Source organism: Elaeis guineensis, chromosome 10 (assembly GCF_000442705.2).
Source record: "Elaeis guineensis isolate ETL-2024a chromosome 10, EG11, whole genome shotgun sequence".
Taxonomy (NCBI): Eukaryota; Viridiplantae; Streptophyta; class Magnoliopsida; order Arecales; family Arecaceae; genus Elaeis; species Elaeis guineensis.
The window spans coordinates 33,164,038-33,179,715 of NC_026002.2; positions in this window are offsets into that span (position 1 = coordinate 33,164,038).

Below are 15,678 nucleotides of genomic sequence, written 5' to 3' on the forward strand. Positions count from 1 at the left end.
CCGGTCTTGTGATGTGCTCTCTAAGTTGAGTTCTATGCTTCCTAGTGGCATTCTAAGTTTGACGCAAGTTAATAAATTACAACAACTTCAAAGAAACTGTCTTGGTGCTCCAAAGACTTTATGTGGATGCAGTTTGGTATCACAGGTTTCTCAACGACCATGGGGTTTAAAAGCTCGAGGAAAAGGATTAGGTATATGGAGATATGTCGAGTATACGAACCAATTCACAACGGGTTTTGCATGGCCGGCGGCATAGACATTGCCAAGACTTAAAATTAGAGTGAGCAGTACTAAGCTAAGCATGAAAAGGATATATAGAGCTCAATGCAGCGCTATTAGAATTTCTTGTGGCAGGAAGAGGCGTCACAGAAGCAGCAAAGCAGCTGTAGCAGCCTATAATTTGGCCGACCATTTAAGTTTTATTGATGATATTTGGAGTTGGATTGAAGAGCCCCTAATTCCATTGCCAACATTTTGTTAAAGAATGTAACAGGTGCTCTTGATTAATACAATGTCGTTTTTCTTGAGAGAAAAAGGAAAAATATTCTTAGCAACTGTGTTATTTACTAAATGAGTTCTGTTGCGGTCAATCCCCTCGTCGCCTGATCGCCGGGAACGAGTACCTGCAAAAGAAAGTCCGCGCTGACCGGAGGCAGCTCCGACGGGGATCCTCCGATGATCAAGTCAGAGAGGAGACTGGGCAATGGAGAAGAAGAGACAAGGAGCTCTACGGGGAGAGAGGGAGAGAGAGAGAGAGCAAGCCTTGAGCGTTTTCTCCGAGAAGCCCCCCTGTAGCACTGTTGCCTTCTCCGATTTATAGTAGGAGGTGGTATGGCCCCGCCGTCGGTGATGTAGACAACTGGAGAGTTGTCAAATCGCCGGAAGTTGTCATGCCGTTGACAAAGTTGACAGGTCCTAGGAATTAATTCTCGTCCTTAGCAGGACAGCGCCCCAGGCTTCCTGGCAGGGTAATGCCCCCTGACGTTCGTGCGGCATTTACTTGATGGGACTGCAGCCCACGTCGCTCATCCGGCATCTAGGAAGGCCTGTAGAGGTGGGACGACAGCCATCCAAACCGACAGTGAGTCGTCGGCGTCCCATCCGATGGGAAGTCGGCGACGGGGGGTCAGCCCTCAGGCGATCGGAGGCGACGTGGGGCCGCTAGGCCGACCCGTTTCGATCGGGGCGCAATCGATAGTCGCTGTCGGTGTCTCCCGCGGTCGGTCGGGAGGAGTCGGTCGGTCGGATGGAGTCGGTCGGTATATCCCAATAATTGCCCCCCCCACTCCTGAGCCTGATGTCGCATTGGCCCGCGTCTCCACGCAGGTAGGACATTGGGCGAAAGGAGTGGATTCCTTGCTACGTCCTGGACCGAGTTTGCCGACCTCACCGGCAGATGGTCCGGTCAAGTCGACGTCAGGTGTCCCGTCGTCCGATGACGGGACGTCAAACAATCCGGTGTCAGGCGATCGGGTGCCGGACGATCCGGTGTCAGGCGATCGGGTGTCAGACGATCGAGTGTCGGACGATCCGGTGTCAGGCGATCGGGTGTCCGGCGTCTTTCGGGGAACACAAACCGCCCTCCGGCATCGGTTCTGGGAGCGCGGGTCGCTGTCAGGCGTCCCATCGGGGACGCGAATCGCCACGGGCAATTTAATTTCGAATCGCGGCCCTTCCGCCACGTGTCAGGGGTTGTTGGCCCGGCGTCCCTCGCATTTAATGAAGGCGGCGTGGCCTTTCCGGGATGGGTGCGCCGAATCATCGGATCGAAAGGGGGCCCGGATGCCGCCACGTGTCACCCATCCGAGGAGTCTCGGTCGGTGCGGCGTCATCTCAACCGTCGAACAGCCCTATATATATGGGGCCACTTATACTCGAAGCTCCATTTCTAACGATTTTGCTGCGGAGGCTCTGCCCAAGCGGTCTCTCTGTCGTCGACGGCAGCTGCGCCCACCCCCACTCCCATAAGGGTTCGTTCGGAGCTCGTCCCCTCCTCTGTTTTGCTCTAGTTTTCTTTAAAACCCTTTCTTTTCCTCCTTCTTCGATCTTGTCTTCCTCTCGGTCCCGGCGTTATGGCCAGAACCACACCTCAGGAGGCTCGGTCGGAGAACCCGACCGATGACCTTCGGTCGACTCCGGAAATTGAGGTTTCCTCGCTTTCGGAGCCGAATGTGGATCGGCTTCGGGATCAGTATCATATCCCGGAGCAGTTCCAACTTTTCGCCCCAGGGACCGGCGGTCGGGTTAACAACCCACCCGCGGGCCAGGTGGCACTGTACGTCGAGGACCTCCGGGTTGGTCTTCGGCTTTCGATTCCGAAGTTCGTCCGGAATCTGCTAGATTATTACGGACTTTGTCCGACGCAACTGGCACCGAACTCTGTTCGGCTAATAATTAGCTTCGTCCTGTTGTGTCAGCTTCTGCCGACCAACCCTCGTATCTCTCTCTTCCGGACATTTTTTGTCCTCCGTCCCCACCCTAAGGCCCGAGGGTGGTGGCTCTTCAACCTCCGGAAGGGTTTTTCCTTTATCACTGGCCTTCCATCGTCCATTCATGGGTGGAAGAACCAGTTTTTCTTTGTTTTTTCTTCTTCTCCCTGGGGCTTCCCTTCTCACTGGGACGTGCCTCGAACCGAGGCAAACGAGAACAGCCGAGTGGAGGCGGACGACCGGGAGGACTTCCACCGACTCAAGGACATGTCGGTTCTGAAGCAGAGGGAGCTTGTTACCGAACAAGCCCTCTATGACGCTGGCCTGAGCCTGGTCCCCCGTCTAGGTATCGCCCGATCCATCGGTTGTCTTTTTATTTGGCATTCGTTCTCGTGCATATACTGATCCTTCTGTCGGCATCGCAGGGACACCGCCGAGGATGAGGCCGACCGACGCTGAAATCAGACAATATGCGGCGAGGAAGAGGCCGACATCGGGGGCCGGACCTTCACGGTCGTCGAAGAAACCCTCCACAGCGGCGCCGACCGTCGCAGCGTCGACGACCGATCAGTCGGAGCCGGTGATTGCACTCTCGGCTCCGACGGGGCAATCGGAGGAGCGGCCGGCGGAGGAAGCGGCTGAAGGAACGTCGGCGGCTTCGCCGACGGGAGTGGCGTCAGACGCCATTCGGGAACCCGAACGTTATCCGTCGGCTCCCACAGTTGCAACGGGGGGTGCTCAGTCAAGCTCGAGCATCCCCTCCTTACCCGATCCATTGGCTGGGGCAGCCGATCGGGGGAAAGCCCCGATGGACCCCGCTGACGATACAAGGTTGGGGAGTCGCACCGCGCCACCTGGCGCTCAGGTCCCCGAAGGAGCGTCGGTGCTGGCCGACCACAACTTGGCCAGGAGACTGTGCCAGGGGATCCTTCTCCCAGCCGACGTGGAGGTGCTGAAGTCTCGGCAAGTGACCGAGATGCTATCTTCGTTCTACCCGACCATGGTCGGGGTAAGTTCCACTTCGTCTCCTTCCTTCTTAGTGTTTTCATTACTTCGCTTTCCTGACATAGTGCCCACATTTGCAACTAATCTATACCATGTCCGAACTTGAGGCCGGGTACCGGAGGTTCGGGAACGTCTGGGCGGCCTGGAAGGACAGGGCGACGGTCGCTGAAGCCGACAGGGCGATGCTGGTCGAACACCTGAAGCAGTCGACCGACTGGGAGGCGAAGTTGGTGGACGAGGTCTCTCGTCTCGGGTCCGAGCTCAAGTCAGCCCGAAAGGAAGCCAAGCGCAAGGGTCGGACTGCACGCCGTCTGCGGCGCGAACGGGACGGCGTCGCCGCCGAGCTCGAGGCCGAATGCAAGCAGCTCCGGGTCAGCCTGCAGAATCTCACCAAGGCTGAGGAGGACTTGTCGATTGCCCAGGCCGATGCCGACATAGCGAAGGCAGAGGCGGAGTCGGCGAAGGACTCTCTCGATCGGATGGAAGCGGAGGCGAGGTCGGCGAAGGAGTCAGTGAGTCGGGCGGTGGACGACTTTCGTGGCTCCGACCGGTATCGAGAGGAGCTGCTGGAGTCCGGCTTTGCGTCGTACCGGGTGGGATACGAGGATGGTCGGGATGCAGTCCAAGCTCTGTACCCGGAGCTGGACCTCAGCGGCATCATTCCACCGGGGGCCGAGGACGAAGCCACGGAAGAGATGGCCGACCCGTCGTCGGGGGGCGTCGCTGCGGTGGGAGAGGCCGTCCCAGAACAGATTGCCGAAGGAGGGACGGCCCTGACTCCTGACCAGGCTCCGACCCATGATCCAGCATCGACCGACGATCCTGCCTCGGCCGTCGACCCAGTGCTGATCATGGTAGATACACCGGTCATCCCCGAGCCTCCGTCAGTCGAGGAAATTGACTCCGAAGGATGATCGCGGCCTTATCTTCCTTTAGTGTTTTTGTTTTTCTTTGCGCACTTATAACCGGGCTTCGGCCCGATTTTGTAATCAAATGAACTTAAGAAATTTCCAGTTCCCTTTTCGACTTCCTTTTCTTGCCTGTTGGGATGTACTTGTAATCGTGGGGTCATAAGGTCGGAGAGCCGCAGCCTTGGCGTGCCGCATTAGGACACCCAACGTCATCCTGAGTCGTTAGTCGAGATAGTCGGTGGTTTGGTATAGGGTAAGCAAGATGAACCCCGACCACTGATCGCCCGTCTCAAGGCCTGGACCGAACATCCGTCGTTAGGCCGTAAACCGAATGCCAGAGTCGAACGTACGTCGTCCTGGCGTGAGTCGGGGGTCGACTGACTTCCAAGCACGAGTCCGCTGAGTCGGTCGTGCCGGCGGAGTCGAAGGTCATTCGTGGGGAAGAAAGTCGACCGACTTTCGGGTGCACCCCGATGACCCCAATGTCGTCCGATGCGATCGATCGGACTATGTCTGGTACATCATCGCACGCGGTCGACGTGTCTGGTCGGAAAAGCGATGGCAAATCGAGTTCCCTTACCCAGACTTAGGTCGGGCACTTGTGTAGCACCGTGTGATAAATGGTGGTAAGCCGAATACCCTTCGATCGGCCTCGACCCGATCGGTAAGTCACGAACGCGGCGTTGGTTGCGTTGGCGCTTTTGCCTTTCCCGACCGGAGTGGGGTCGGCAAGTCGGCCGATCGTTCTGCCCGAACGTTCTAGCCGAAAGTTGTAGAAGGAGTGTAACTCCCATTTTCGCAAGTGCGTCGGTCCTTTAAACATTCGACGCATCGTCGATGGTCAGTCCGACGGCCCGCAGTAGAACGTTAAGTCCGTGTTGGGACGTCGGAGGCTCGCATTCCTTAGTGAGCGCCGAACCACAGTCGAAGGGTCGAAATTTCAGACTCCGAAGTTTAAACTGAGTTCGTATTCCAAATGGGGGAGGTACAGAGTTCACTGATAGTACAACCTCAGATTGTCGGCGTTTCAGGTCCGGGGAATGGGTTTCCCTTCCAGGGTTTCCAGTCGGTAAGCTCTCGATCCGTAGGCGTCGGCTACCTTGTAGGGTCCCTCCCAGTTCGGGGATAATTTTTTCTGATCCAAGGGTTTTGAGACCTCCACCTTTCTCAAGACCAGGTCTCCAGGTCGAAAGAGCTTTGGCTTTACCCTAGCGTTGTAATATCGGGCCACCTTTTATCGGTAAGAAGCCATACGAAGTTGTGCCTCGCGTCGGAGCTCAGGTAAGAGGTCCAAGTCAGCCCTCCGACACTCGGAGTTATCCGGCTCACGATATTGCTCGACCCTAGTTGATGGCAATCCGATCTCCAGCGGGATCATGGCTTCCGTTCCATAGGCCAAGCTGAAAGGTGATTCTCCGGTCGGGATACGGGGTGTCGTCCGGTACGCCCACAGGACGGAGTTTAGCTCTTCGACCCAGAGGCCCTTGGCTTCATTCAGTCGGATTTTGAGCCCATGCAATATGGTCCGGTTGGTCACCTTGACCTCGTCGTTAGACTGTGGATGCCCGACCGAGGTTAGTCGGTGCGTGATCTGAAATCTCACGCAGAAGTCTCTGAAGTCCTGGTTGTCGAACTGCCGCCCATTGTCGGTAATGATGGTGTTTGGCAGTCCGAACCGAAAGATGATGGACTTCTGTACGAAGTCTTCCATCTTCCGCTCAGTGATTTGTGCTAAGGGTTCGGCTTCCACCCATTTAGTGAAGTAGTCAATCACGACACGATGAATTTTCATTGTCCGGACGCTGGGGGAAAAGGTCCGAATATGTCGATTCTTCACTGGACGAAGAGCCACGGGGCGATAACCGGAGCAAGCTGGCTGGCGGGTCGGTGTTGTACGTTGGCATACCTTTGGCACAGTTCGCATCTCGAACCATCTCGGCGGCGTCCTTCTTCATAGTGGGCCAGTAGTAGCCCTGTCGCAGGACTTTGTAAGCTAAGGACTTGCCCCCCAAGTGATCGCCGCAGATTCCTTCATGTACTTTCCTGAGGGCATAGTCTGCGTCGGTGGGCCCTAGGCACTTCAGCAGGGGAAGCGAAAATGACCTTTTGTATAGTCAGCCGTCGATCATCACATATTGGGAAGCCACCCACCGGAGTCGCTTGGCTTCTGCAGGGTCTTCGGGGGTAGATCCATTGGTCAGGTACTGAGCGATCGGGTCCATCCAGCTCGACTCCACCGTCAGTTGCAGCACCTCTTCGACCCGATCGATGCTCGACCGTTCAAGACTTTCCACGAACGTCCGGCCCAAGGCACCATAGTCGGATGTCGCGAGCCTGGAGAGCGCGTCAGCCCGAGCATTTTTCGCCCTAGGGATGTGGGAGATTTTGAAGTACTCGATGGGTGCCACGAGATCTTTCACTTTTCGATGGTATTTGACCAGGGTCGGATCTCGTGCTTCGAACTCGCCTTGATCTACCCAACGACCAGTTGAGAGTCGGAGAAGACTTTGAGTCGGTCAACCCCGAGCTCCAATGCCAATTTCAAACCCGCGACGAGCGCCTCATACTCGGCCTGATTGTTGGAGGCCTTGAAGTCGAATCGGAGGGCGTGCTCAGTAACCACCCCCTCCGAGTTGGTGAGTAGGAAACCGGCCCCGCTCTCTTGAGCATTGGAAGCTCCGTCGATGTGCAACATCCAGGCCGAGTCGGGGTCACAGTCGGAGGTCCCGACCTCCACGGGCTTCCCTCCCCCGACGGTAGGTGGTCATCGGGCATTCGCGATGAAGTCGGCCAGAACCTGAGCTTTGAGGGCAGGTCGTGGCCGGTATTGGATGTCGAATTCGCTCAGTCTCACAGCCATTTCGCCAGCGTCCTGATGTGTCAGGGCGGTGCAAGATGGCTCTCAGAGGCTGGTTGGTGAGGACCACGATGGCGTGTGCCTGAAAGTACGGATGGAGTCGCTGTGCTGAAATGACTAGAGCGAAAATCATTTTCTCTACTTTCGAGTACCGAGTCTCAGCTTCATGGAGCACCTTGTTGACATAATATATCGGTTGGTGAACCCGGTTCTCGTTCTCTCGGACGAGCACCGAACTAACCGCCTCCGGGACGTAGCAGGTAAAGGTACAGGACCTCCCCGACCTCCGATCTCACGAGGAGTGGCGGAGAGGCCAGGTACCTCTTCAGTTCCTCAAAGGCTTGCCGGCACTCGTCCGGCCAGAGAACTGCTTGGCTTGTCGCAAGGTTTTGAAGAACGGGAGCATCTCTCAGCCGATCGAGAAATGAATCGGCTCAGCGCGATGATCCTTCCGTTGAGTTGCTGCACCTCCTTCTTGGTGTCCGGTGTCGCATATCGATGATGGCCCTGATCTTCTCGGGGTTAGCCTCGATTCCCGTTGTGAGACGAGGAATCCAGGAACTTCCCCGAGGTCACTCCGAAGGCGCACTTGGCCGGGTTCACTTTGTCCGGTGTCGTCATAGAGTGCGGAAGGTTTCTTCGAGATCCCGGACATGATCCGAATTTGCGACTCTTTACCAGCATGTCGTCGACGTACACTTCCATGTTGCGCCTGATCTGATCTTTAAAGACCTTGTTGACCAGTCATTGGAAGGTGGCGCCAGCGTTCGTCAGTCCGAACGGCATTACTCTGTAGCAGTAGAGGCCTTACGGTTACGAAGGCGGTGGTTCCTCATCTTCGGGCACCATCCGATCTGGTTGTACCCTGCAAGGCGTCCATGAAGCTGAGCAGTCGGTAGCCGGACGTCGCATCCACCAGCTGATCGATCTTCGAAAGTGGAAGCTGTCCTTTGGACAGGCTCGATTCAAGTCGGTGTAGTCGATGCAGATCCTCCACTTTCCGTTGGCTTTTTTCACCATTACAACATTGGCGAGCCAATCGGGATAAGTGGTCTCCCTGATGAAGCCTGCCTCGAGCAGCTTATCCACCTCCTCGTCGATGGCCTTCTGTCTTTCTGGAGCAAAGATCTTTTCTTCTGCCTTACCGGCCTCATTGATGGGTCGATGTTGAGTCGATGGGTCATCGTCTCTGGGGAATTCCTGGCATATCCGCCGCTACCAAGCGAATACGTCGGTATTTGCCTTCAGTAGCTCTGTCAAATGTCGCCGCTCGGGGTCGGGTAATTGAGATCCGACCCACACCTTTTGGTCGGGGTTCCTGCTATCGCGATGGGAATGAGATGTTCGGCCGGCTCGCCCCACTCTTCCTCCTCCCGTTGGTCCAGCTTATCGGCCGTCAGGGGGCCTTTCGATTTCGTCGCTTTGAGCGGAGATCTGAAAGCATCGACGGGCGAGGTGTTGATCTCCGCGCATCTCCCCGACGCCATTTTTGGTCGGGAACCGAACCAGGAGATGATACGTCAAAACTATCGCCTTGAGGGCGTTCAGTCCAGGTCTTCCGAGTATGGCGTTGTAGGCCGAGGGCACCTGGACGACCGCGAAAGTCAGGAGGACCGTGCTTTGCCGTGGTTCGGCTCCAGCCGTCACGGGCAGGGTGACCTCTCCTTCCACTGCGACAGCGTCTCCAGTGAAACCTATTAGGGGCGTAGAGACTCTCTTGAGTCGGTCGGCTGATAGTCGCATCCGTGAGAAGGTCGAGTAAAACAGAACGTTCGTTGAACTTCCATTATCTACAAAAATTCTCTTTACATCATAATTGGCTATTATTGCCGAGACAACAATAGCATCATCATGGGGATTTGGATGCCCCGAACATCTTCTTCTGTAAAGGCGATTACATCATCCGAACGTGGCTTCTTCAATGGCTCCCCTCCAGCGGACATCCCCGGGCCCAGCCGCTTGGAGATCATATTGATGACCCCGACCGTAGGTTGGTTATCGATCGCTTCTTCAGTCGGCTGGGGTCGTTGGTCGGCAACCGGTCGAGTCGACGGGTTCCTTCGAAATTTATCGAGATATCCCCGACGGATGAGGTCTTCGATCTCATCCTTAAGCTGGATGCATTGCTCGGTATTGTGGCCGTGGCCCCGGTGGAACCGACAGTATTTCCATCGGTCGAGGCCCTTTGCCTTCAAAGGCAGAGGCTGTCGCAGGTACTCTTCCCCTTCGATCTCCATCAAAATCTGCGTACGAGGAGCAGAGAGGGGAGTGTAGGAATCATACCTGGGGCGTGTCGGCCTCGGGCTCCGACGTCGGGGTGACCTCTGGTCTCGTCGCGGGGGTGATACCCGACCATCGGTCGGGGGCCTGCTAGGCACAGCAGGGTCCCGACCCTTCCTCCGCTTCTCCTTCGGGCCCTTGGGCTCAGCCAGGCGTCGGTCGGAAATTCTCTCGTCCGCGCGCATGTACTTGTACGCTCGCTCCAGCAGCTCAGCGTACGTTCGGGGGAGGGTTTTGTCCAGGGAGTAGGTGAACCAGGATGCCCTCAGCCCGCGCTTCATGGCCGAGACGGCCATGTCCTCATTGAGGTCCCAAACCTCGAGCGTGGCCTCGTTGAATCACGCCACGAAGTGTCGGAGCGTCTCATTTTTCCCTTGTTTAAGAGAGAAAAGGCTGTCCGATGTTCGGGGTGGCCTTCGGCTGGTGCTGAAGTGGGCCGCGAAGGAGTGCTCGAGCTGCCCGAAGGAGTGGATACTTCCCGATCGAAGATCGGAGTACCAGGTCCTGGCAGCTTTACGTAGCGTGGCGGGGAAGCCGATGCAAAGGAGAGCGTCGGTTGCCCCCTGGATCGTCATGAGAGCTCTGTAGCTCTCCAGATGGTCGATCGGGTCGGTGGAGCCGTCGTAAGGCTCCACGTGTGGCATTTTGAACCGACTTAGGATCGGCTCGTCAAGGATGAGTCGGGAGAGAGGTTGGGCGGTCTGAAAGTCAGTGTCGTTCGAGGACTTCTGTCCGTCCACCTGCAACTGGGCAAGCCGACGGTCGATTTCGTCGAACCTGCGTTCGTAGTCGTCGATCCGTCAGTGCTGGGAGACCCCAGGAGTAGAGTCTCCGGAAGAGTCCGAGAGAGAGGCGGACGGCGTTTGCGGTCGCTTCTCCTTCCTCGCTCGTTCTAGCTGGGAGGGAGAATGCCGTCGGGACCGATGGGCATCGCGCCGTGGGCGCTCCTCCTCCTCTCTGTGGGAGCGCTGTGGCTAGTGCTCCTGCGGAGGCGACGGAGATCGACACCGGCGTCGGCGGCTGCTCTTGGAGGGCATCGGACGTGCCGCCGGTTGCCCGGCCGGTGATGGCGGCAGCTGGTCCGGCTGTTGCTGAAGACTTTTGACCGCGTCTGTCAGCACGGTCATCTGCCGCACGATCGCCGCGATCTGCGCCTCCGTGGTCACCGCGGGGTGCGGAGAGCTGGGCTCCCCCCTGGAGGGTGGAGGGGAGGCCTCCTCCCGGCGGGAGGAGCGCCTCACCGATCCAGTGACCCTCGATCGTTGAGCTCTCATCCTTGTCATCTCGAATTTCGTGGGGATAGTGTACCGTCCGTAGATATCCTGTACCCCTTCCTGGCGCGCCAATCTGTTGCGGCAAATCCCCTCGTCGCCTGGTCGCCGGGAACGAGCACCTGCAAAAAAAAGTCCGCGCTGACCGGAGGCAGCTCCGGCGGAGACCCTCCGACGGTCAAGTCAGAGAGGAGACTGGGCAACGAAGAAGAAGAGACAAGGAGCTCTACGGAGAGAGAGAGAGAGAGAGAGAGAGGGAGAGAGCAAGCCTGAGCATTCCCCCCCCCGAGAAGCCCCCTTAGCGCTGTTGCCTTCTCCGATTTATAGTAGGAGGTGGTATGGCCCCGCCGTCGGTGATGTAGACAACTGGAGAGTTGTCAAATCATCGGAAGTTGTCATGCCGTTGACAAAGTTGACAGGTCCTAGGAATTAATTCTCGTCCTTAGCAGGACAGCGCCCCAGGTTTCCTGGCAGGGTAATGCCCCCTGGCGTCCGTGCGGCGTTTACTTGATGGGACTGCAGCCCACACCGCTCATCCGGCATCTAGGAGGGCCTGTAGAGGTGGGACGACAGCCATCCAAACCGATAGTGAGTCGTCAACGTCCCATCCGATGGGAAGTCGGTGACGGGGGGTCGGCCCTCAGGCGATCGGAGGCGACGTGGGGCTGCTAGGCCAATCCGTTCCGATCGGGGCGCAATCGATAGTCGCTGTCGGTGATGCCCGCGGTCGGTCGGATGGAGTCTGTCGGTCGGATGGAGTCGGTCGGTCGGATGGAGTCGGTCGGTATATCCCAACAAGTTTCATTTACAATGTGACGAGAAATTTAAGAGCCAACCCTATCCCTAGCTCAATCATCAAGAGATCTGATAGATAAATAACATTTTAGAGTCAAATCAACACCACAAGAACATCTATTGATGTTGATGGCTTACAATTCGGGAAATTTTTTCCCCCTGTGAATCAATCAAAAAGCTCAAAAAACAGAAGAAACAATATTTTATTTTTGTTTTTCAGTTATTCATTCTTGAGTTAACATAACAAACAATCCTTGTGCTTGATGGATTTGGGCCTTTAATTAATTTACTCCATCTGACATCACTTACATGGTTATGAATATTATAAGGGCCTGGTAATATTTCTTTCTTTCTTGTAAGAGCCGCCTTCTTGGATTGACTTTAAATCTCTGCCCACCATAGGAAATGGGGAGAGAGACACCAACTGATAGACCCCCGTCTCTGGTGGCATTTCCTTCTTAGATTTGCAAATTAGCCCATATACTCCGTAGAAAAATGTATTTGCTTAACCCAGCCAGGTTTGGATCGAGTCTTTTCTAATGGATTGGACATGGAGCAGAGCTTTGGTCCAACCCGTGTTATGAGGGTGAAGTTCCATTTGGATCGAAATAATTCACGTCGACTTGAGTCCTGATCTTGAATAAGAATTTTTTGAATGGCTAGTCTATTTCTTAGTAACAGTCAATCAAATCATTTTGAAAATTAGTCAATAACTACGGATCTGGCTTAGTAAGTTAAATTAGATTTATCACATCAAGTCTTATAAAAATAGATTAGATTATAATCAAATTGATGATCTAATGACCCATGGATGGATATGGACCGGATGGTCTTGGCCTAATTTCAGGTCATTTTGGATATGGACCGAGAGGTTATATGTTGTTCACCATGGTTGACTTGACTTGAATTTTGACTGGCATGCTATTGCCACCTATAAGCAACACCTATTAATTGATTTTTAATAAAATGAATGAGCGAGACCCATCAAGATTTATTGAACCTATAGTTGTGATGAAGGCAGCTTTTAGTCACTAAATCAATTAGTATGTGTACTCTACAGTAACATTTAGGGCTTATTTGATTTCTGTAAAGATTTTTTTTATTAGAATATTTTTTTTAAAAGTTAAAATTTGAGAAAGTGATTTTTGCATGTTTGATTGATCATGCGAAAGAGACATATTTTAAAGTAGTTTATATTTAGTTGAGCATCTACTGTTCTGAAAAGTTATATAAAATATTGGTTATATCCTTAAGGAAAAAATCTTACCATACTCTATCTAAATGCTTAAGATTACTTTTGGAAAAAAAAATTATCACATTCCCACCCGGTAAGAAAATGACTTTTCTATATTTTATATGAATTTTTTTTCATAAAAGACATGTTTCACTATTCTTACAAGAACGAATCAAAAATTCTGTAGGAATTGTAGCTTGGACTGTTCATTTGAGCATAACCTTGTATCAACCAAACTCTACCTAACCCAAATTCTATAAGAAGAAGAAAAGATCTCAAAAGCTTTTTTTTTTTTTTTTTTTCTTTTAAGAGTTTGTTTGGATGGTTGGATCCAAAATTTTAAAGGATCCATGACTCAACCATCAAAATCATTAAATTATAGGATAGGCTGGACAAATATCTACAACTATTCAGGACTATCTTTTACATGAGCTGGCCGGAATCCCATATAGAGAAAAAATAATATACTGATCTAACTCAAATTAGAATTCAATATTTTTGATGGTTGTATTGATCCAATTCATGAATCCTATAGGATTTTGTGTTCAATCATCCAAACATATTCTTACAACTCAAAGACTAGTATTTGGATATATTTTTAGAAAATAAAAGCTAGATGGTGTAATAAACCCAATTGTTATAAGATTTTTCATTCAATCTTATAGAAATATTCACAAAGATCCAAAATACGGAACCTTATATCCATAAAAAAAATTACTCTTCCATCCTTCTTCTTTTTGGATGCTCCAATCAAATATGCGTATGTCTTCATGTATCTATTGACCACAATTTTTCCCCCCCTCTCCGCGAACGAAATGATTCCTTGAGCCGTTTACACATTGCCCTGGGGATCTGGAGGACTTGGTTTCATGTTTCGGGTCCACACGTTTCTCAAAAAGAATTTCGCGTCTACGGTCTACACGCAACCGTTTCTCAAACGAGTCAGGGAAAGGCGTGCCTCCGGGATGCTGATCCCCAGATTATAAGAGAATCTTGCTAGCCGCGTGTGGTCCCAGAGATAACACATGATACGCGCGTGTCTGCCCCATTTTTTACTTCAATCTCTAACATCTTTAGTCCCCTTTACAATGTCTCATACTTCTAGTTGGACATTTTCTTATCCCAGTACCTCCTCTGGGCTTTGACTGCTTCCTTTTTCTTTTTTTTTGGTGCAAATCTAGGCTTGACTTGACCAGGTCCTAGGAAGCAAATCTGGTTGGACATTTTTACTTCAACCTCTAACATCTTTAGTCCCCTTTACAATGTCTCATACTTCTAGTTGGACATTTTCTTATCCCAGTTCCTCCTCTGGGCTTGACTTCTTTTTTCTTTTGTTGGGTGCAAATCTGTGCTTGACTCGACCAGGTCCTAGGAAGCAAAGCCTTGGACCCTAAAGAGCAGGACACTTAATCCACCCACTTATAAAAACACCCCAGAATGCACCCATTCGCTGCAGGCCAAGCCCACATGGTTCCCACACGTCTCTGACAGGATGATAAATTGGGTGTTCGCAAAAATTGTGGGCTCATTAGGACTGTCAATTCTATTTGTCGACTCGGACCAAAAGAAGCCCAAGCATTTGAGTTTGGATTAGGCCCAACAGGCCAAGAGACCTGGCCCTCCTTTCGATCAGTGCTCGCCAGTATGGGCCAGAGGTCCGGAGGTGTTTATGGGGCCTCATTCCCAACAAAGAGGCCTCCACAACAAAAAGCCACGATTCAAACCAAAAGTCTCCTGTTATCCGTTTCAATTTTTTTTTTTTTCAAAAATTCTCATTGTGAAAAATTTATCCACCAGGTTTCCACCCAAACAGGTTGAGAAGCTCAAATGAATGGCAGGCTGTTAATACTAGCCATGTTAATCTCCCTTGTTGAGTATCTCGGGGATAGCGTTGGCTTCTCACATTTTGTTGTGATGCTGTGAGGCAGGTTAGCGCTGAAGCCAAAATATAATCAATCATCCATGACGAAAAAGTAGCTTTGTTAGGCGTTGAGGTTGGAAGTTTAAATAGCAGAGAGCTAGGAAGAAACGAGGTCACCAAGAACAACTCATATTTCATAAACACTGTGCAAGTTTTTAGATTTTTCTCAAAAATCTCAGAAACTGTAGTAGAGAGGGTGATTATGAACTTGGAACTTTACCTCCGACTTTATCAATTCTCACACAAATTTGACATCGATACAACTTGGCTTGTAACTTGTCAGGTATGGTTTGAGAATTGTTTCTTGTATTCCGTTTTTCTCAACGAATACATTATTGGAGACTCTCTTTATTAACCTTTCAAGTATAATTTTTCATGGGATATGGTTGGGAAGAGAGAGATTATTAATCTGACCATGTAGAATTTGCTCAAATGCAAATAAATGTCACATAAAATGCAGTGACGTGTCAGGAAAGTTACTCTGGGTGCATAAGTCAGTGGTTCATGGACCAGTCATAAATCAAGTCATCTTCTGGATGGCATGACTTTTTACCTACAACTTGAGGTGTAACATATCATATTTGGACTGGGCTAACGCAGCCCATGCTGCAGGTCAACTCAAAATGACGACAAGGCGGAGAAAGCTGCGTAGATTTGTTTTGAATGGAAATTTAGCTATCCATGAACAGCTACATTCAATGAATTGGTTAAGGCCTGTAGGATTCTTATACCTGTCATGAACTTCGTCGATCTCATGGTTGAAATATTTATTTGTTATTTTGATATTTTAAATGCCAGATTAATATGGAACCACAGGTGAGCTGCTTTCAAAGTTTGGCAGCACTAGCAGCAAACTTGTCTCTTAATATTTACTGTTTTAGATAGAAATGAAGTTGTCACACTCCTTTTCTTTTTCTTATTTGTTTGCTTAGAGTGCCCACCACCTGCCAAATTAGCAAGATCTTTTTATGGTTT